A 23678-nucleotide genomic window follows, 5' to 3' on the forward strand; every position below is an offset into this window, starting at 1 on the left:
GCATGTCGACGATCGACAATCATGATGCCACCACTCCTGCCAGTCAGCACACCTTACTGCCAGCAACATTGCCTATGTGCCTACCTGGAGGATGGGGAAGCAAAGTAGGTAGAGACAAGAGGAGGTCTAGCTTACTGGCGCTATCTGGGAGTAACACCCTGCCTAGCAGTACCAGGCCAAGGACGGGAAGTGTGATCCAGTCACAGACACCAGACTCAAAGGAACCGGGGTGCCTCCAAGCTACAGCACGCCAAAGTAAATAATGATTACACAAACACATGGTACCCCAAAACAAGCATATAACCACTACCGTGGGCCTCTCCACACCTGGAAGAGCCGGACCAAGGGAAAATATGAAGTAACAAAGAAAACAGGGCTGCTTGCCCACAAGTGAATAACAAAAGGAATATGGCAGCTTGGTAGAACTATATGAATAAATAAAGAACAGAACCAGGCTCCACTGGAGCACTTACGTGACCTGAACTGGACACACAGTGACAGGACCACGACACCCAGCTGCACCAGATGCAAGAGTGCAGGCTGGGAACAACTGGCAGGACTGGACAAGAAAGGTACGCTGACCAGGACAGAACCAGGACAGAACTAGGACTGGATCAGGCCAGGACTAGGACAACTCTGCAAGAAGCACTCTGCAAGAAGCAATGAACTCCCTGCAACAGGAAAAGAAAACTGGGAACAGGAAACTGGAAAAGGAACCTGGAAACAGGAACAGGAAACTGGAAACAGGAAACTATCACCGGCAGAGCAGTGCTGGGAACAATTCCTTAAGAAGGGCTCAGGTGATCAAAACACCTGTGACAGATCCAGCCCAACTCCCAAGCTGGGATAATGGCGTCAGGCTTGTGCATAAATCAGCTCACAGAAGACTGGGCTGTAATGGCTCAGATTCACCACTGGAGGTCACCAGAGAGTCAAATACCAAAAACAGAACACAGAACTGACATCACAGAACTGAGACATAATTAATGGCTCCTAACACTGTTTCAAACCTTTAAATAAGATAAGTGGTCAGGTAAAGGTTAAAAATGCCATAATAAATGAATAAATACACAGGCATAATACAACCAGTACTGCATTTTATAAGCTCACATTCTCCCACCTCATAGTAAGGCTCCTGTCTCTTCCTCCTGGCATCTACTCTCTGGACTATTGCAATGTTTGGGGCTCAAATACACACACACACAGAAAACTTGGTAGAAGAAGCTGGTACACTGGGCATGTGCACCAGCTCCGCATTATCCCTTACACTGATGTGGTGGCAGCTCTATTGATCATATTATATACCAGTGCTATTGTCATAATTTAAGGCACTTGCCAAGAGGAGGGGGTTTCTGTGCAACTAGAACCCCCCTGAGTTTGCCTATGCTATGGGTTACACCCAATTTTCATGGAGTCCCTCCTGCACCCCTGGAAGAATGAGCACCCCTCCACATTCTGCCCACTTCCTAGTGTAGTAGGAAGAACAGTAAGCTAAATAAATTTAACCGTTACTCGGGGGGTGGGGGGTTGGGTGGATCTAATGTCTTGATTCTATGCTAATCGCACCATTTTTGCTCTGCTACTATGCAAATTTGCGCCAAACACTATGCTTTGCCCACACAGGGGTGGGGCCTAATGACATGTTTTGCCTGGCCCACCTGTATCTCCTCTCTAGGCATCACCCGGTGTAGAAAGCATAAGAATATGTAAGTATGCTTAGTGAGCATGCACAAACACAATTTCACGCAAAATGCACTACACAAGATGCCTTAGTACTTACTCTGCCTTAGCACACATTATTTACTACTCTACATTGATATTTACAGGTATGCTACAGGATTCCTGCATGCCTGAATGAAAATATGGTTTTGAAGAGATGCGGAAACTAATTATTGATCCTTGAGAAAAAGAAATAAAGTTCAGCACAGCTTCATCTTTCCCCTGGGTCTTCAGAAAAAAATGAATTCTTCTCTCCGACCACAGTGTGATCAAATAAATTAGTATAATGATTTATGCTTACTGTTTTAGTCAATTCTGATAGAGATTATAGAGACAAAATGACAAAGTACTTTAGCAGTAAACTTAAATCATGTCAGACAATCTTTACTTTTTCCTTACTCTAATTGCTGCCCTGGATCATTTATCTTCCCCAGCAATCTTTGGAAGAAATACTAGTTTAATCAGTGCATGGGCAAAACTGCGGAGATAAAAAGTTTAGTCTAATTTGTCTCACTAAATTGTAATGCCTTTAGTGAACACATCTTGGTTTTGAAGGACACTTAGGAAGTCTAAAGTGATTCAAAGGTTCTATCCCAAAGGAAACCTATGAAATTTATGATTACAAAGATACTCTATGGCTTTTTTCGCTGAGATACATCAGACATAACAGAAGTCTAAGTATTGATCAGCAATCACAAGGCATCTGATCACTAATACTACTGAGTAATGGTGCAATTAGAGTCTTGTTTTTAAAGAGAAATCCAAATTGCTTTGCTTTAGATTTTTTTTTTTTTTTTTTTACTAATATAGACATTGTCAGATAATTGCTTGAGACGCCAGACCACAGGGTATTTGCACAAATAAATTGATGTGAATGCCAAAGTTAGCTCTATAGCATTTAAACATTATATGATTGTAACATATGCAATTATCTGGAATTAATAATGGCAAATACCCAATTACATATGATAGGCATGTATTTTACTAGGATAAATTAAGTCATTTTAGCACATCCTTGTTGCTTGCAATAGTAGGATCTGTTTTTTATGATTTAATTAAAGTGGATCATATAAGAACAAGGGTGTAGCTACCATAGGTGCTACTATGGGGCACATCAAAATGACATGTGTTATATACAAGGGCATAGCTACCATAAGCGCAGTCATTGCAGATGCTATGGGACATTGTTATTGTGGTTCAATATTCACAATGTCTATATACAGAAAAGAAAAAACTCTGTAAGACGCTATGTAAAGGAAACTGGTTTATAGATCAGGGCTATGGAACTACAAACAATGTTCAAATTCTAGAAGCAATTTACCTTATCCATAATATTTCTTGGCAGCTCAAAAGAATTGTCGCAAATGACCCTTATGTTTAACGGCAGCAATTAATCTTGACATGGTTTAATGACAACTTTCTTCGTAAATATCTTGGACATTGTTCTAAACGTGTGGTTGATGTTGGCACACATTTGATTTGTACAGGGTTGTTTATTTTGTTTTATTTTAAAGGGTCCCACTGCAGCCAATCAAGCAATCAACATCAAATACTCACATCCCCTATTGGAAAATAAGAGGGATAAAATAAGACACTCTGACCATTTGCAGCATTCTGGAAAGCAGTTTTCCTGGTGATGGATTACGCACATTTTTCCTGGAAGAGAAAATTGTTGAAAATTACTTTTTGGGATTTGGCAATGGTTGTATTAATATGGGCAATAAAAACTCAAAAGGAAAGATCAAGTTCAGGGTTGCAATTTAAATACCATCTAGCTGTCATACTACCTTATTTTATTTTGTCTAATATTACTTCTCATGGAAGCAAAGTAGAACATCCAATTCTCTAAAGATGCTTCAAAACTCTATTGTTTGTTCGTGAAAGGCATTTTTGTGTTTGCCATGTTATTGTAACAAGGTAAGAAAATAAAAATGATGTCAATGTGTTAAACATTTCCTTTATAGATCCAATTACAAAAATGGATTATGGTAAGCTGCATAACATTACAATAACCAAACACCATTTGTAAAGTAGATCAGCTCACTCTTGTTGTTGCACTACATGTTCTGCTGCTGTCTGGCATTTATTCAGTGGTGGAGGTAGCCATGGTGGAGAATAATGGACACAGAGCTATTTATTAATCATAATTAGTAGTGACTACTGTAAATATTTATAAGTAGGATCAATATATACAGTAAACTAGTGTGTTCTAATTAATAATGGAAAAAGTAACACATACTACTAGCAGGAACATTACGCATCATACCTGAATAAAACTCATGTTTTTATATTATTTGAAAGTATGGTAAATGAGGACTTTAAATAGTTTTTGTTGTAGCATCTCTCCAGCATCTTTTCCATCAACTCTTTGGCTCGTTCTCAGTTATGTCATTTATCCACAAGGGGTTTTCATGCAGGATTGTCCATGACAACCCAACAGAGGCTTCTAACCCCATTTTCTGCATAAGAGTTTCCTGCAGTTTATTGATGTACAGGTTAAGTATGTTATTAGTGGCACCACTTGCTGGGGGTAGGACAGAAAAATCAGCAACTGGGACTTCAGTCATGCTGAACAACAAATGAAGAGGTATATCTGTATAACAAACACTTCCAATATAAAATAAACAACATGCTTATCAAGTGGATGACGTACATCCTCCTTTTTTAACATAAAGAACAATAAACAGGTACAGTATGTGGGGAAAAGACAGGTGTTGGATGTGGGAATAATGTGCAGCACTATAAACTGCAAAAATGGGATGTTAAGTAACATAAACCTTGAATTTTGAATAACGCATGAAAATGCTTCCTGACCTTGTGACAAAGAAAGGGGTTAATGGTGTGTCTGGCATCTAAAGGAAGTTTTCCATTGACCAATAGCTACTCAATAGGTGCTTCTTCAGGGAAGTTATGGTCCATGATGGCTCACTGTCCATCCTCAGTCAGTGTCAGATGTGCTAGTGTATTTGGCTAACACACCCCTAGGAGGCGGTACTTGTTACACTAATACAAATCACTGTCAGATTGCACCACATACAGTAGCTAGCCGGTAGTCCATGCATAGTTCCTACTCAAACCTGAAATCGTTCTGGATGCAGAAAATCTACCTGGGGACAACAGTATTAAGTGATGGGATGTTTTATCATGAGTGGCTTTGAACCTGGAGTTATGAATCCAATAACACAAGGTGCTCTTTACCCCTCCATTCAAAGAGATACACTGCAACAATGAACCATGGTATATCATTAGTTTTATTCATGCAGTTCATTTGCATGTTGATTTTGTAAAACAGAGAAAACTTGCTCAATATCAGCAGCTGTAGAAGAACAAAAACTGGGATCATTAGTCCACCATATGATGGCCTTATGCCTGGGGTGCCCCATTGAGTATGCTGCGTATAGAAACCATAAAGGACATAAGGTATCACAAAATGCTGACCATGCAGGGGGATGTCATCTAAGAAAGTGAATTCATTGCAGAGGGTAAAGAAAGACTTGGAGCTATGAGACAGTTAACTGGAGAAAGAAGGCCAGCTATTCAGGACAACATGACACAAGTATTATCAGAGGTTACCCCTGAGTGTTACATAATGGAGCCCCTCCATGCACCTGGAGGAGAGAACATCAAACTTCATGACTTCTAGGTTTGATACAGCTCTTGCTCATAGAGCAGGAGATAGCAGTGAGTAATCACTGGCACTTAAAGATAGTTGAGATAGTTGAGTGGACAATGAACTATAATCTTAAACTTTATTATACAGAAACATGAAAGCAACTGTAACTAGTCAGGATTGAATCAAGAACTAAAACTGACTGGAACTGAATGGACTTTGAATCTTTGGAGCTAAACTCAAGCAAAGTATAACAAACCGGACTGGACCTGGAATACAACTTGTAGCTGGACTGAAACAAGTATAGCACAAACCAGACTGGACCCAGAATACAACTTGAAGTTGGACTTGAGAAAAGTACTGATTTAACAAGACCAGAACCCACAATAAAACTTGGAGCTGGACTGGAGCAAGTATAGCTTAAACCATACTACACCCAGAATACAACTTGTAGCCGGACTAAAGCCAAATGCAATTGGAGCCAGCCTAATGTGGAATGCGCTAGAGCCAGACTTTATTGGAATTAAGCTAGAGCCAGGCTGGAAAAGATTGCAGCTGAAGCCAGACTAGAGCTGACTGCAACTGGTGCCAGACTGTAGCAGAATGAAGCTGGAGCCAGACTGGAGCAGAATGCATCTGGAGCCAGACTGGAGCAGAATGAAGTTCTGAATTACAGAATATACAGAAAGGCTGGATACTACTGGTACAGTGTACCAACATGGGTACTTGCCAAAATTAACACTGGATACAATGGAACTGGCCAAAAGGGTATCCAGTATAAAGAAGTGCAGCACTGGGTAGTAATTATAACAGTGGCAACATTGCACATGGCATCTTGGCACTGGCAAGAAGTCCCTTTATAACACAGCGTGGAACGTGATTGGGAGTTGCAGTCATCTTATCTGAAGAAGCATCCAGATTGGCTGTGGAGGATCAGCTAACTCCTGTAGTTCCAAGATGGCAGCACTCATGCATGTGCTTTACTAGCAATGGACTCAATACAGAGCAGATGCTCATGTACAGGAAACTCTACAAGATATAAAACTTGCTGTGCAGGTACTGAATAGCATTGATGGACTCACCCACTGATAGAACATCTCCGGAGCTTTATAGGTATTTTTACTTTCCCCAACTTAATCTCCATCGAAGCCTTAGTAAATCTGCCCCATTGCCTGTAAAGTGAAGCCTCTCGAAGGCATAGTACATCTACTTTATCATCAACCATCTTAGTACATCTCAACCATTATATCGTCACTTATCAATTTTCTTTTTTAACCCCTTGAGTGCCGGGTGAATTTGTCAAAATAGGTGTTAAAAAGGCCAAGCAAACATTTTTATTTATCATAATCACCTGTAATCTTTACCTTATATATGAAATACAACCTTTTTTACACAAATTTTTTTATTTGACTTTATATAACAAATCTGAGGGACGCTGGCATTTTTAGCAGATATTCTGAACATCTCTCACAGAGATGTTGACACTCAAAGGGTTAAAGGACCTAACTATGAGAATAAATTGATATTATATGGTATCATGAGTGATGTTTGAATTTGGCAATGAAATTGTCCTAAAATAGATATAAAATACATTTTCATTCAAACTTTTTCTTTGAAAAATGATTATGGTCCAAGTTAATCTTTATACACCCAGGGTTTCCCATTCTACACAAGTTCAAACATCACTGATAGTTCATTTGTTATATTTGACTCAAGTGAGGATGATTCATCCCAAGTCTGATAGGAGAAACTATAATTAATGATTAAGTTTGTAATTGCAGAAACATTGTGTATCTGAGGACACGAAGATAAAACCTCTCTTCAGCAATGCCCAAGTCTTCGTGTCATATTGATAATTAAAAGAAATGCCTTCTGTGTTTTCCATTTATATTTGTCTAGAGACAAATATGTATAGTGTGGTCTGCCTGTTAGGTGTCCAAAATGTCAACATATTTTAGTTATCTCAAGCTCAATTGAGATTTACACAGGAAAAACAAGCATCACTCAAAAATGCAGTGATGAGATGCAGACCATGGCACTACTAACCTATAATATCAGACGGTATCTTTCCTCTGTAACATTGCATGCCATCTCCTTTTAATCAAATGGGATTTTGTTCCTCTGTAAATAATGAAATAATATTCTTATTAAAATATGTATCTATTGCATACACAAAGACATGCTGGTAGACTCATTACATAAAGTTTTATACTTCAGCTATGATACTAAAGTGCTTCTTTATTTGCTTGAATGTGATTTATAAAAGCCTATGAATGCTATTTGTTTATAGAAAATGTTATGTCCAATGAGCACTGACTATAATGTTTTAGAAAAAAAAAAATTTTTTAAATGAAATGCTTGATGTTACTGATGAAGCGACAATTATGTATTTATTTATACATTTAGTTAGTTATGTTAATAAAAAAATAATATACAGTAAATATACATACAACAGAAATCACAAAAAATGTAACCCATTGAGTAGAATTTTGATACAGAGCTTATTAAAATAAATAAAAGAAATGATGCCAACATCTGTGAGAGATGTTCAAAATATATGCTAAAAATGCCAGCGTCCATCACATTTGTTATATAAATTCAAATAAATAATGTTGTGTTAAAAAAAAGGTTATTTCCTATATAAGGTAAACATTACAGGTCTTTATGATGAATAAAAATGTTTGCTTTCCAATTTTCACACCTATTTTGACAAATTCGCTTGACACTCAAAGGGTTAATAAACACATTGTCATATAAAAGGAATGGTGTGTACACACGGTGCAATTTAGCATTTTTTGACTGCATCGTTAAAATCGAATCGGGATCGCATAGACATCGAATGGCGATAGAACATGTTTTTAAGCTTTCTATACCAATTGGATGCCGATGCAAGCTCACATTCAAATGAAATAAAAAAGCCAAACAGTGCAGCAATGACTATATAGTGCACATTGAATGTAGATAGTATGAATTGTATGTAAATAGCACGAGTTAGCAAAAATTGCATAGCAATTGAATTTTCAGTCAAATAGCAAAGGAATCTCACGTGTGTACACAGCATAAGGCGGGTATGCAATGTGCCGCCGCTATTTTCGACGTGGGGAATAGCGGCTGCTCCCTATTCAATGCTATCATTAATGACAGCATTGATGCGGGATCACGGCAGAACGGGTCAGACTTCACAAGCTGTCGGGCCCGTTCTGCCGATAATGGCCGTGGATTGTCGTGATCCAGGCCGCAGATCGCCAATCCACGGCCGTTTTCATGGCCACACCCCCTTTGCGGCTATCTTCAGGTGGGACATTGAATCCCCTCTGTTGTGATGCGGTCGATCTGACTGCAAACGGGCCAGGATCACGGCTGTCGGCGAGGATCGACAGCCGTGATCCCAGATTGCATACCCCCTAAGACTCAAGGTGTGAAGGCACTGACAACAAAAATACAGTACAAATAAACCCAAGAAAAAATATGATTTTTTTTTAAATCAATTAGCATTTTGTATTTTTTTTTGTATTTTTTCTTATAAGCCTCTTGGCTGTAATGATTTACTGCACAATAGTATGAATGTCTGGAAGTACATAACTACTTATGATATTTGGCATAACCCAGCTTTTCTTGTACATGGATGTGGAAGAAGTTCTGGGCCCCATTGTAAATCATTTAGCAGTTTCATTTGGTACAATTGCACTGTCCTGCTCATTTCAGGAAAAGGCTTGGCGTAACTGTCTTTTTCCAATTCGCTACCTTTATCAGAATACATGTCTGTTGATTAGTGGGGAGCAGGCTGTTTTTTGTTCCTGACAAACTCCAGTGATTAAAATGTAGTGGTTTGCTCTTATTCCCTTGATAAAGGTGACAGCTGCAGAGTTCCCAGTGTTAGTGGATATGGTCCATGCAGATTGCTTTTTAATGAAAGCAATATATTATCTTACCTAGAGAGACCATACACTAGTACCTTGTTAATGCATTCTAACTTGGCACCACATTCATCTATAAATTAGTTTTACAGTTCTCAGTATTTATGTCATTAAAGAGTTGTTCAGTTTCTCACCCTAATGTATATTAAGTACAATACATATAGTAAATCCAATGTAAAATTGTAGCGTGTTACTGTATATAAAAATGTCAACAAAAACTAAACTATGTTACTACAATTAAAGAATAACAATGAAATCTGTCCTGAAAGGATATTATGATATATGGGGGAGATGGACATCTGTGTGCTATATATACTCACACATCATTTGATTAGTGGAGTAAAGAGTAAAGGTGCCCATAAACTGAGGGGATTTGGTCCGATTCCGGTCGATTGCGACCAATCGGCCCGTTAAATAGGAGCAAATCGCCTCTCCCTGACATGCAGTCGGGTTCGATGTGCAGTCCCATGCGCATCGGACCCGACCAGGTGGTCGGACCGGCTGGCCGTCCGACCACCCGTTCTGGGACCTCCCTTCAGGCGGCGAGGCGGGTGGGAAGCCGGGACGGATGCGATCCATCACAACAGAAGATCCCGGCGGCTTGCAGAGGTATTGGGTGTCCGAACACTGCTGCGAGACATCGCCTCAGTGTATGGTCACCTTAAAACACATCTTTTGGGGAAAAAGTGGCTTTATTTCTTGAAATAGGGGGTTATTCTAAATTAATCTGTCCCCCGCAAGTTCGCACGGGGGACCAATTTTTACCATCTGCCCATGCTCATGTATGTCAGGACACACTGTGAGACACACCATTATGTCGGGACACACCGCCATCCATGGTGGTCCTTAAAATGTCGGGACACACTGGGGCGTATTCAATGAGCCTGATTCGCCATGTTTTTATGGCGAATTTGTGCTGTTTGGCGAATTTCTGACTAAAACGGTGAATCACCCTATTCAATGACCACATGGCGAATACATTTCAAGGTTTTTTTCGCCATGATTCACCGAGTAGCAATCGCTATCTTTTTATGGTGAAGTGGAATGTGAACTTTTAAAATAAAGTGTTTTGTTTTTTACATTTGGTGTCAAAAAATCAGGAATTTTATTCTGAGGAGGGGCATGCTATTTTTATTCATGTGCTGTAAGCACATGAATATATATTTAATTTAAAAAATATATATATATATATATATTTTTTACACAGCAGCCAGCAGGGGGCGCCGGAGCCCATTACATATTCATATATTCACTGCACCCGATCGTTACGATCGTGTGTAGTGAATATACGCTCCCCTGCTGGCACCCCCGGGGGGGCAGCCTGTGCTGCCTGGCACCCGGGGAGCCCACCTAACCCCCACAAACGTTCTGGGCTAGGCAGAGAGACTACCATCTCTCTGCCTGGCACCGTCCTCAGGCTCCCTGCGGCAATCGCCGCAGGAGCTCATATTCGCCTGTCAGGGGCAGCGAGCCCCTGACACATGAATACCGGAGCCCGCCGGCTCCGGAACGTGGCGAATGTGCAGCGAATCCTAAAAAGGATTCGCTGCACCTCGCAGGTATTCTCATTGAATACCGCCCACTGTGGTTTGTGACCCATGTCTTATATTTCGTTACAGTTGATAAAAGCTTTGATTTTATCAACTATAAGTCAACGCATATAGGCCCTTATTCTGGTTCACTTGCAAAGGCAAATTCCTTCTCAAATGGACAAAACCATGTGCACTGCAGGTGGGGCAGATGTAACTTGTGCAGAGATAATTAGATTTTGGTGGGGTTTTACTTCAAAGTGAGATCTATATTGCAGTGTAAAGATAAAGCAGTCAGTATTTTCCCTACACAGAAACAAAATAACTCACCCAGCAAAAACAGCAAAAAAATCTAAAACCTAAAAACGTTCTGTAAATAGAGAACATGATGTTGTTGCATCCTCTTATGTTTTATGTGGATGCCTTCTTTCATCACATCTGCACCTGATATCATGTTTTGTCACAATTTGTACATTTACACTGTGATTATGTTTGTTTGACAGCTTGCGGCCCATGTGACCGCCGGGAGGAAACCAGGTGACGGACCTCCCAATGACGCGTTTCCGGTAACACGGGAGTTGCCGAACCCTGAAGTCCACAGGCGGATCCCGATGGCTGACTGCACGGGGGTGGAGGGTGAGTATCACTTAATATTTTCATGTGTATTTATATGCCTACTTGCACCATAGTCTGTGTTCACTGTAATTCTGAAGAAGGGGTCACCGAAACCCCGAAACGTAGATTTCACTGGATTAAAAATATCCACTTGATTCACCGATCTTCAAGACTCTGAGTGTCACTTCCATTCTGTTATATCTGGAGGGTCACCAGCCCACACAAGGAGGCACCGGAGCAAGTACCCAGCTACTACATAAGCCCTGAGTGACAGGTCCTCTCCTCTGCGTGTATATATATATATATATATGTATATTTATATATATAAAATATATGCCTTTGGACACCTGCAGGAGTGCCATGGGTTGGTGGTCCAGGAAAAAAAATGATGGTCATTAAAAAACTAGTGCCATTGGCTGCCAATCATAAAATGTGGACACAGAATGTTGTTTCTCATCCCATAATTAAACCTAAAAATTACATTTAAACACAACTTACTTAATAATTATTTCTAAATTTGTCAGTAAGAAATGTTAGGCCTACGGGTGCCCCAAATGTAAATTCTGATAGGAGTGTTGTGATCCAAAAAGTTTGGGAACCACTGGAATAAGCCCTAGGGGAGAGAGTCTAAAAAAATGAATGTCATGTATAAAACATGTTTATCTTATATAAATAACATAAAGTTTCAGGTGTGGGCACTTTGCATCATTAGGCCAATTACATAGTTCTCATAGTAAAGGTGCCCATACATCTTCAATGTATTGGGGCAATCCTCTGATGGTTGTGTTGAGGAATCAGGGATATTAAGCACGTTTAAAAATCCCTTTAAATCTTACTCTCTCTATACATGTTACATCTGCCCCACCTGCAGTGCACATGGTTTTGCCCATTTTCCAAACAAATTTGTACTGAGCTCAGATCTGAATAAGGCCCAATATACTGTCCAAACAGCTGTATATGTACAGGTTGAGTATCCAGATATTTAGTATCCAAATTATTCCAAAAACCATAGTTTCCAAAACGTACTGCTATTTTTAATGAGGGACACAAGTAAAAGTCTATTTTGTCCCCTCTCGCTTTTTCTTCTTCTCTTCTACTTTCTCTCTTGTCCTCTTTTTCCACGTCTACTTATATGCCAAGTTTTTAATTGTTTAAGCAGGATTAGATACTTGAACAGATTGTTTGTATTCTCTGAGACATTATTTTTGGTTTCATTACTTCTCCAATTTTATATGACTAACAGCTGTATTCCCATTCCACTTTCACTGTTTTCCATTGTATTGCCTGCCTCTTTGTTTTTGTTGTTTATGGTGTCAAAACTTGAAAAAACATTTATTGAAAGAAAAATAAAACTATTTTGTGATAAATTCCAATTTATTGAAGTAGAGCAATCACATTTGAATTCATTGACAGGGTTTTCAAACAATTGGAAAGATTATTTGCTTAAATTTAGCTTTTGTTAAAGTACCCGCCCTTAGCATCACACACAGCAGCGCACACTGGGGACATTCTAGCTATCAATTTTTCCAATTACCCTCCACTACTCTTACAGTATTTCCCACAGATGATTTTTTGCTTATAATTTGCTCTTCTCGGACGCCTCTGTCAAGGTGAACCCACAATTTGTGTGTATTTCATGTGATGTGTTTATACAACATACATGCAAGATACCTCATGATACCTCATTGAAATCTAAAAATATTCCAAACTACAGAATAATCCGTTATCCCAAAAACTTCTGGTCCCGGGCATTTTGGATAAGGGATACTCAACCTGTATGAAGTAATGCCGACAAAAAAACTACATTCCTTACACAATATTGCGCTGAGTATCTGAGTAAATAGACATATTATAATATTTTAAATAACATGAGTTCTGATAAAGGTGTTAGAAGTTGCAATACCTAGAGGTGAAAATAATGACTACTAGTAGAATTAGTTACATTTCATTAACTTCTAAAGCTGAGTACACACTAGACAACAAGCAAGACGATGTTGCTCAGGATTTCCCCTTGAAGTCCCTAAAACTCCTAGAAAAAATATATTGGGGGAAATTTCCTAACAGAAATAGGCCTATTTTAGGCGTATTTGTAGGCGGTCATATGCAAATACAGTACGGTGGGGGCGCCTGTGACACCGGTTACCAGAGAGACAAGGACGGAGAGATTACAGCCTCCCTGTGTGGTCCAAGGATGTAGTAAAAACTGGAACGGTCCCGACCATATGGGGAAGCTGTAATCTCTCTTTCCTCATCTCCCCGGTGACAGCTGTCACAGCCACCCCCAGGACTGGACACCACCCAGACAGGACACTACAAGCTCTGGAATTTCACAGTTGGATGAATGGAGCTTTCTGGTCCGTCATTCCAGTCTGGTCCAATTCCGGCTTTTACCTAGTCCCTCAGCTGTATGCCTTTGGCAGTGAACAGAGTAGTGATAGCAGAGGATTACCTAAGGGTTGTCTAAGCAAGCATTCATACTGTGCCATAGTCAAGGTCAGTGAGTCCTACACGGTCAATTTGCACCTATAAAAGTATATATACAGTATATGGTAAATATGTTTAAGTCTCCCAAATTTTTGGTAGAATTCTTTGGCTAATGTTTTGTAGTGTCTTCTTTGCCACCCTTTACGGATTTAAGATCTGTTTTTTCAATTACTAAAGCTGTGACCTTAATTCATCACAGTGGGGTCAGTGTCTTTATTTTTAGTGTGATAAATTGGCTATATCCAAAACATGTGACAGTCGATAGGTAAATTACTATAAATGATGGTGTTCCAAACCTTATGAAAGCCCAGTACAATGTAGTGGTGGATCTGTTGATGGGAGGATATGAGTGGCTCTTCTATTAGGATAACCCAGCGCAGGAGAGGTAGATTCACAATCTCAATGAAACCGCACTCAAAAATGATATACTTTAATTTCTTGTCTTTGTTCCAGTGCACAATATGGACCTGAGCACATGCGGATGTACCTGAAACCAAGAGCTGGTATAAGACACACAAACCAACTATTTATCTAAAGTCAACCTTTTAATTATCGATGGGTCGTTACTGTCAATTGTTGAAAATGTAGCTTTCAGCTTATGTGTTGTATCTAATATACAATAACCGGTACTTATGTAGTATCTGGGCTGCCGATTTCTAAATCGGGTACATCGCATCGCATGCGACCATCGGATGCGATGCCCCGATTTTTCTATAGGAATCAATGTTAAAATGGACTGAGTCCATTTTAACATGGAATTCAATGGGAAAAAGGGGTCCTTTTCATACCCCTACTATCCAAGTGGGCATGGAGTTGGATATAAACCTGTGGCGAGCGTAGCGAGCCACCGAGCCCGAAGCGTGGCGAGCGTAGCGAGCCCCGCGAGGGGACACAGAATACCGTCCCCTCGCGGGGCTCGCTTCGCTCGCCACGCTTCGGGCTCGGTGGCTCGCTACGCTCGCCACAGGTTTATATCCAACTCCATGCCCACTTGGATAGTAGGGGTATGAAAAGGACCCCTTTTTCCCATTGAATTCCATGTTAAAATGGACTCAGTCCATTTTAACATTGATTCCTATGAAAAATCGGGTCATCGCATCCGATGGTCGCATGCGATGCGATGCGATGCGATATCGCATCGCATCGCATCTGATTGTATGCCTTACCTTAAGGCATACAATCAAAAAATCGGCAGCCCAGATACTACATAAGTACCCAATAACCCTTTTAAAGAGAAGGAATATATTTAACTGTATATATAATGTGGAATGCTAGCTATTAGTGTGCGTGTGCGTGTGTGTGTGTGTGTGTGCGTGTGTGTGTGTGTGTGCGTGTGTGTGTGCTTTAATCTGAAAATATAAAATAATCCTTTTAGTCAATCCGTTCATTTCTAATACCCTCTTCTGCGTGACCCATTTCCATTATCTGGCAGGTCAATAGTCTCTCATTATTTCCTTTCTTTCTTGTAAATGTTCTCTCTCAAAGGAGTCCGGGAGTCTCAGTGCCTCTCACCAGCATTCCCCATCATTCACATGATCTATAGTCAGTCACCTCAGGTCTCCACATTGGCACTGTGTACCCCCACTACATTCATTTCTAAATTACTTGTAAACCTGTTTTCCCATATGCTGGATTCTGCCCATTAAACACTAATTACTTATGTTAATCAGAGGAGTGCATATAGCTCAATGCAGTCTTACTTTCTACTTACAATTATCATGTGACATACTGTAGGGGGCAATTCAGAGCCGCTCGGTGTGGGCCAAAATTCGCTACTTCATCCAATGTCTGGGGTTTATGCATGTGCGAATATGTGCAGGCGCAAACCCTCGGAGCGAACGAGGGCAGGGGGTAAATGCAGAGGCGTAGCAAGGGTAGTGCCAGTGGAGCACAAGCTCCGGGCGTGTGAAGTTATCATGGCGCCAGAGCCGCGCCGGCACCGCCAGCTCGCCCGCTCCGTCTCCCCGCCCGCTCCCGGCTCCCCGCTGTGTCTGGGAGACGTGGTGCTATTTAAAATTCACGTCTCCCGCTGGACCGCTAGCCAATAGGCGCTTGCGGTCCAGCAGCCAATCAACTGGTGGCTGCTGGACCGCGAGCGCCTATTGGCTAGTGCGGTCCAGTGGGAGTTGTGAATTTTAAACAGCAGCACCGTGCACGTCTCCCAGACACAGCGGGGAGGGGGTGCGCCGATAGAGGCTGCCGCTGCAGTGGATCGATGCCTCACGAGGGGGAGGGAACATGCCCTGGGTCTGCCTCTGACCATCCCAACCCCAATGTGCTGCAGGAGGGGGCAGCGGCAGTGACAGCTACAGGATCTGTATCGCCTCCGGGCTCCCCTTCTGAACTTACGCCCCTGACTCCTGACTGTGGTATAATGTTGGGCTGTGCCCACTTTTCACTGCGCAGGAGCCTCACCTACTACAAATTGGGGGGGCGCGAAACATGCCCTTGCTCCGGGCGCCGTGGCACCTAGCTACACCACTGGGTGAATGCAGGGGACCACCCAGCTTTTCATGAGCGTGCCCACAAAAAATGGGGACATGTTGATGTCTGCTTGGGGGGTGGCTGATGTCACTCTCAAATTTGGTCACCACCAGCCAGAATAAAAGTCAGTCTAGACTGACTTTAATTAGAGAAGGGACCAAAAAAAAATCATTCGATGGTGTGCGACCATCGAATGATTTTTCTTACGTGCAGCATGCCAGTGAGAGGATCCGGGCGCTAGGGGCTGGCGTTCGGAAGAGTGCCAGTCTACAAGCACACTAGATCAGTTCTATAGCAGCTTTATCTCGTCCAATTGTGGATTAGCAAACCCAGCAACACAGGGACTGGATTGATAAAGGTGATAGATGGGAGGTAAGGGGCTTTACAGGTCAGCATTAACTAAAAAACAAAAAAGGCTTCATTTCCTAAGCTGCATATGACATCTCCAAAGAAAACATGGCACCGCACCTTATCAGTTGTGCAAAGTATTCAATAACTTCACTTCAGGGTGACTTAAACAATGACCCATTTGATATCTGTTTTGACAGTTATGATGGTAATGAATGAAAGAAAAGTGATCTTGAAAGGTAACACAGTGTTAATAGAGACACCAATTACTGTCAAAATCTGTGCAGTGTACAAGTAAAACTATCAATTTAAGTGTTTATATTGGACTTAAAGGAGTCTCTGCTGCCAATACTAATAAGACAAATGTAAAAATGTCAAAATTGTTATTATAAATAATTCTGAAAATATTTATTGAAGGATAAGACTGTGAAGATAAGAGCAATTTGTAAAGTGGAAAACATACCTTTAAATTTACGTCAATAGATTGTGACAGGAGGTCTAACATGTTACTATATACTAACACATAAATACAAAACAGCAGCAAGGCTGCACAAGGCAATACCGCAACGGTTTATAAACCAAAGTAGCAATTACATATCGATATACACCGATTTCAATGACTAGTTCCTTGCTAGGATGTGGAATGATAAACGTGTTATATAGAAATTCTCTGGCCTCCAGGTGGCCAGCCTCACACCATGTACAGTACCAGCTATGGTTCGGTGGTGTGTGGACAGTACAAACATGAATTAATTCTTCTGGATGCTAAATAGAAATATATTTACCTGAAACAAAGTGACATGGGAAACTGATGTGGAAGGCACTTAGAAAACTATTTAAAGAAATCATACAGTACTTAGGGCCGATTTTTCACCATCTGCATGTGCTTTGATAACAACTTGCATGCGATACATGATAATAATCGCACATATCAATTATCGCATATTGGGACAGCTTGCTATAAAGCCATGTTCCTGCGATGAGTCTCCGCAGCATTATCAGGGTATTTTCTGAAAAATACCCCGATCCTGTGCCGTGCATGTGCCGCCACCACTCATCTCCCCATTGCGACAACCCCACGTGCCATGACCCCCTATCCCCACTGATTATACTCAACACTTGGCTTATGCAGCACTGCTGGTCTTCAGGCTTTCTCCTTTTGTGACCCCGGAGCTGTAAAGTGAGCTGCCGCCTTGTAGCATCACTTTACTGTACTGGGGGGATTTGTCACAGAGTAACAGGGTGCCCCAAAGAGTGGCAGCCCTCACAGGAGCACTGATCACCAGACCCCGGAGAGATGAGAATGAATTTCTTCTTTTTTTTTTTTAACACAGTGATCAGCTTGTGTGTCCATCAGACACACAGAGCTGATCACACTGGCCCTGTCTTCTTAGGGGCAGAGACAGCTGTAAAGAACGCCTGATTTGAATGTGAGCTATGTGATTTGCCAGCTGAAACTGGCATTATTATCACAGGGCTCACATTTTGTTTTTAGTAAATTTAACCAGATTCCAACATAAGTATGGAAAATGCGAAGAAAAAAAAAATGATTGAAAGAGTTTGGAGTCTTTTTTTTTTTTTTACGAAAGCTGATTGTCCTTCACATCTGTAGCCACCTTTATACTCAGCTGTAGTACACTACTCATCCTTATACTAATGTGAATAAAATCCATGTGTCTGTCAGCATGTGGAAGCCTATCCTACCCATAGTTTTTACATCCACTGTTGCAACCATCATTATCAGCATCCATCCACCCCATGCTGGATGCAAAAGATCTGCATAATACAGATGTCCAAATTCCATTGACAAAATATGATCAAGCATAGAAGCTAGCATAAAGTTCCATGGGTTCACATGTTGCTGACTATTTGCCTCCAAGAAATGCCCATTTTGTGCACCGGCACTTTTTTAATCATTATTAACGTAAGCTTGCTTTCTGTCTATTGGGCTAGCATATTCATTTGTGCTTTACAATTTGAACTTCTTTAAATTCTAATAAAACTGAGATTATTGACCTGTTTTACGTCTGGTTTGGGATAACTTGTCAAATGCCTTGCTAAAATCTAACTAAACTCAAATTAAATCTTGGTCCTGGCCAATCAATTTACAGATTCTAAATAATATCCACTAGATTTTTATGACAGTCTCCCAGTAGCAAACCCATGCTGCCTTGAATTTTAAAATCTGTTTAATTGAACTTTTTTAAGTGATTCTAATCATTTCCATTCTGTTGAAGTTATTCCCAAGTTAGACAATCTTAAAATGCTTTTTAATTTTCCACTAGGACTGCTTTTATTCTTACATGTAGTTTTTAGCACATACAGTATAACAATTCCCACATTCTTGGTGATCATGGTACTGTATTGTGAATATCAGATTATTTGGGAGATTTATTTAGGGCCTTGATTTATTTTTTTACTCTGATGTTATACATAGAAACTGGGCCACTACAACTCAGAATACCTATAATAATACTTTTCCCATTACTTTTTCTACTGTAGCCATCCCAAAGCTTTGCACAAATTATTAATGCATTTTTTTAGTACTTTATGTAACTATTTTTGTATTCACTTATCATTTCCCACATCATAGAAATTATTTTTCATTTAAATAAGGTCAGGCTTTCTAAAATAGAATATATTTTAGTGTGGTTCTGCATTACCGCTGTCTGTATAGTAAATCATACACTGGAAGTTGTCTCCAACAGACAAAATTACAGAACACAAAAAAATGATTTAGGAAAAATTATAGCTACAGTATGATTTATTTTTCTTGTATAGCTAACCTAACGAATATTCTTGAGAAATGCCTCATGTAAGTAACCATGTCTACTTGTAGTTAATTTATTAATTGGACAATTCCAAAGGTACAGTACTTGTTTCCTAGCACGGCGCCCACTAAGCAAATAGCTTAGTGGGCTATTCTGAGTAGGAAAATCGCATTGCATCGCATCGCATGGGCCATTTTAGTGCCATGCGATGCGATTTTTTTATGTAATTTATTCACTGCTCTGTATGCCCCATGGGATCTCATCGCATCGCACCTCCCGCAAAATCTTTCTACTAGCTGAATGAAATCTTTTTTCTTCTAATCTATACTCATGCCCTCGCGTCCTAGATTCCTTTCTAGTAGAAAATAGGGTGTGTGACAGTTCCTTATATTGGCCCTTGATATACTTGTACATGTTGAGCATGTCCCCCCTTAAACGTCTCTTTTCTAATGTAAATAGTCCCAAATTGCTTAATCTCTCCCCGTAGCTTAAATTCTCCATTCCCCTAATAAGCTTTGTTGCTCGCCTTTGGACTTTTTCTAATTCTATGATGTCCTTTTTATAGTGTGGGGCCCAGAACTGTACTCCGTACTCTAGGTGAGGTCTCACCAATGCTTTATATAGTGGCATAATTACCCTTGAGTCCCTAGTTTCCATTCCCCTCTTAATACATGCCAGAATTTTGTTGGCCTTTTTTGTAGCTACATTACAATGGGCACTACATCCTAGATTGCTGTCTAACGTACGTAGGAAATCTGTACCTTCCAAACTTTATCAGACATTGAATAAATAATAATAAATCATAATAATATAGACTACTAGCAAAATATGGAAGATGCACTCCTCACTTCAAAAGACAAACTAGCAGACTTTGCGAAAGTGAAGCATATAAAAACTATATGTTTTAAGACATTGGGGTTGTAGCAGTTTCACCATAAAGGAACTGCCATTTGGCTTTTAGCTATTTTGCTCTCGGATGATGGTCCTCCTCTTCCTCCTCCTCCTCTCTTCTATCTGTCCTTTCCTTAATACCCCCTCTCTCTACCCTCCTTTTCTTCTTAGTTTTATATGTTGAGACTTATCTTAATGCACAGTAATAGTTTATGCAATGAGACTACTGGTAGTGTATTCAGAACTAGACTGGTAATTTACTCTTAAAACGTACACTCTTTACTGTATGGACATGTTGTATGTAACTTTTAGTACACAAAATAGAATTTATGGATTGACCTTTGCGCTAAACCTTCGCTGAGGGACACAGAGGAAAGTGAGGGTCACCTACCCACACCAAACAGTGGACAATACAGAAAGAATTTACCAATGTATCCCCTTAGCGCTGGTTAAGGTATAATCCTTTTCCTCTTAGTTGGTTACCCAAAATGAAGTAAAAAAGGTACAATAGTGTAATATAGTTTTGTACACACCTTTCAAATAAATATATTTATAGGTTTCTGTGATTTGACTCGTACCCTTTTAATATGTCTACTAAATTGTAGACAATAGCGTTTCACAGGGGAGCGGTCACATCACCGATACGTCAGGTTTGTATCTTGACCCATAAAGAGAAGAAAAAACTGGATGGTGCAATACAGTTTTATTCACTCTAAAAACATGAACATAAAAGAAACAGCAAGGTGGACTCTCACCAGATTGTGTGGTCCACACACAAAGATGCAGACTACAGCGTAGTTGTTACAAGTATGGAGGATCCCAGGCGTCCCTGATCATCTCCCAGGCTCCAGCCCCACCAAGCTGCTCCCTCCAATAGCCAACGCGTTTCGAAACAGGGATGTTTCTTTATCAAGGCATATGGAGTCCTTCATCTAATACCTCTATTTATACCCCTATACACATAAACCTAATGCCAGACATGGAGTTTTCCTACCAGCTAACATGATATGTTACAAATGGAGAAAGGCAAGAGTCCGTTTCATTTGTTGTCCGGGACCCGCGGCAAATGCCGCTACTTCTGGGTTTCATCAAAGAAAGAAGAAAAGATCTAGAGTTGGTAGAAGAGGAAATAAAGGAGCTAAAAATCTTATCCTCCCCGTTTAAAGACCTGAAGGACTATAAAGAGAAAGAGATTAAAATCATTGAAATTCTTGAAAAAACAGAAAATCAAATAATTAGTAGAAAACTAAAAAAAGTACAAAGAGATATGGAAGAAAATGGTGAAGAAAAACCCATCACCAATAAAAAAAACTGAAAACAGAAGGAAAAAATCATCCCTGTTAAAACACCAAATAAAAATACACCTAAAAGATATCAATATAGAAATAAAAATAATTTCTATAATAAAAAAATATTTAATTCCCAACAGAATTATGTACCCCAAAGCGAAAATAGACACTATAGGGAAGATACCCAGGTACCAAAATGGAGACAAAGAAAAGAGTACCAACATAAGGAAAGAGAGAATGACACTAGACCAAATCAAGACTTTAGATATGGTCCAAATGTCCCCACTTATAATCGGTTCTCAGGTTTGGAAGAGAGATGAGAAAACTCTAATCATTTAAATAGAGATTTTTTAGGACGAGGCCGTCCATCCCTCATTCAAAGATAACAAATATCCAGAAAAAAAGAGGTAAAAGAGGAGGAGATAAAGTAAAGCTAAAATTAAAACAGAAGCTTAAAAAACAAACCTCAAAAAAATTTGGTACTTATGTAGTAACTGGGCTGCCGATTTTGAAATCGGGTCCATCGCATCGCATCGCACCCGACCATATCGCATGCGATGCGATGCGATGCGATGCGATGGACCCGATTTTTCCATAGGATTCAATGTTAAAATGGACTGAGTCCATTTTAACATGGAATTCAATGGGAAAAAGGGGTCCTTTTCATACCCCTACTATCCAAGTGGGCATGGAGTTGGATATAAACCTGTGGCGAGCGTAGCGAGCCACCGAGCCCGAAGCGTGGCGAGCGTAGCGAGCCCCGCGAGGGGACGCAGAATACCGTCCCCTCGCGGGGCTCGCTTCGCTCGCCACGCTTCGGGCTCGGTGGCTCGCTACGCTCGCCACAGGTTTATATCCAACTCCATGCCCACTTGGATAGTAGGGGTATGAAAAGGACCCCTTTTTCCCATTGAATTCCATGTTAAAATGGACTCAGTCCATTTTAACATTGAATCCTATGGAAAAATCGGGTCATCGCATCGCATCGCATCGTATGCGATGCGATGCGATATCGCATCGCATCGCATCTGATTGTATGCCTTAACTTAAGGCATACAATCAAAAAATCGGCAGCCCAGATACTACATAAGTACCAAAAATTTAAAACCTCCAAATCTAAAGACACGGGTAGTACAGCTACAACTATCTACTCTGGTGTAATTAAAATTTTTAACCTCAGTGATCACCTCCTGCTACAAGAGGAACGTGCACTGCTGGAAAAAGGACTTAAGTTTTGTCCATCAACAATGATGAACCAGTTCGATTTTTTCACTGATTTACAAAAATTTCTAAGGAAACTTACACTTAAAAAAAATTTTCACGACAAGGATCAAGAAGACTATGATCCGAGTGATATCAGTTTTAAACAAAAATCTAAGTTTTATCCATCTCATCTGAAAGGGTGTTTCCTTGATTCATTCAATACTATGGTAATGGATGATATAAGACAATTAGATAACCAAATCAAAAATAAAAATCTAACTTTCAAGGAAAGAAAAGGACTAAAATCCTTACAAGAGGACAAAAACCTAGTAATTAAACCCAGTGATAAGGGGGGGGGGGGGGGGGGGGAGCATAGTCCTTCTCAATAAAATAGATTATGAGAAGGAGATTCTAAAACAGTTGGAAGATGGGGACACTTATAAGAAGTTAAGGACAGATCCAACACAAAAATCAGTGATCTGTTAAAAATCTTAACTGAGAAATACAATAAAAAATCCATCATTACAGAAGATGAATTAAAATTTCTGAATATTGAATATCCAATTGTACCCATGATTTATGTCCTCCCCAAAGTCCACAAAAATTCAACATGTCCCCCCGGAAGACCAATCATTTCAGGGGTGGATTCCGTAACATCAAATTTATCATTATATATTGATGTACAACTTCAACCTCTTGTTATTAAAAATCAATCCCATTTAAAGGATACAACAGACGTTATCACTTTCTTGAAAACAGTTGAATGGCAGGATGACTGTTTCCTTATTACAGCAGACGTTACGTCCCTCTATACCATA

At 40.2% G+C, this 23678-nt stretch overlaps 1 long non-coding RNA gene across 1 annotated transcript in view; it reads left to right on the forward strand.

Annotated features, from left to right (window-relative positions):
• The window catches only part of LOC146031153 (uncharacterized), a 112441-nt gene extending 97921 nt beyond the window's left edge, over positions 1-14520 (forward strand). Inside the window, exons 4-5 of the long non-coding RNA XR_014456631.1 lie at positions 11279-11411; positions 14328-14520. This is a non-coding gene — a long non-coding RNA (uncharacterized LOC146031153). The remainder of the gene's footprint in view (positions 1-11278; positions 11412-14327) is intronic.
• The last annotated feature ends 9158 nt before the right edge of the window (positions 14521-23678 follow it).

Source organism: Crinia signifera, chromosome 1 (genome assembly GCF_055691185.1).
Source record: "Crinia signifera chromosome 1, ASM5569118v1, whole genome shotgun sequence".
In the NCBI taxonomy this organism is placed as follows: domain Eukaryota; kingdom Metazoa; phylum Chordata; class Amphibia; order Anura; family Myobatrachidae; genus Crinia; species Crinia signifera.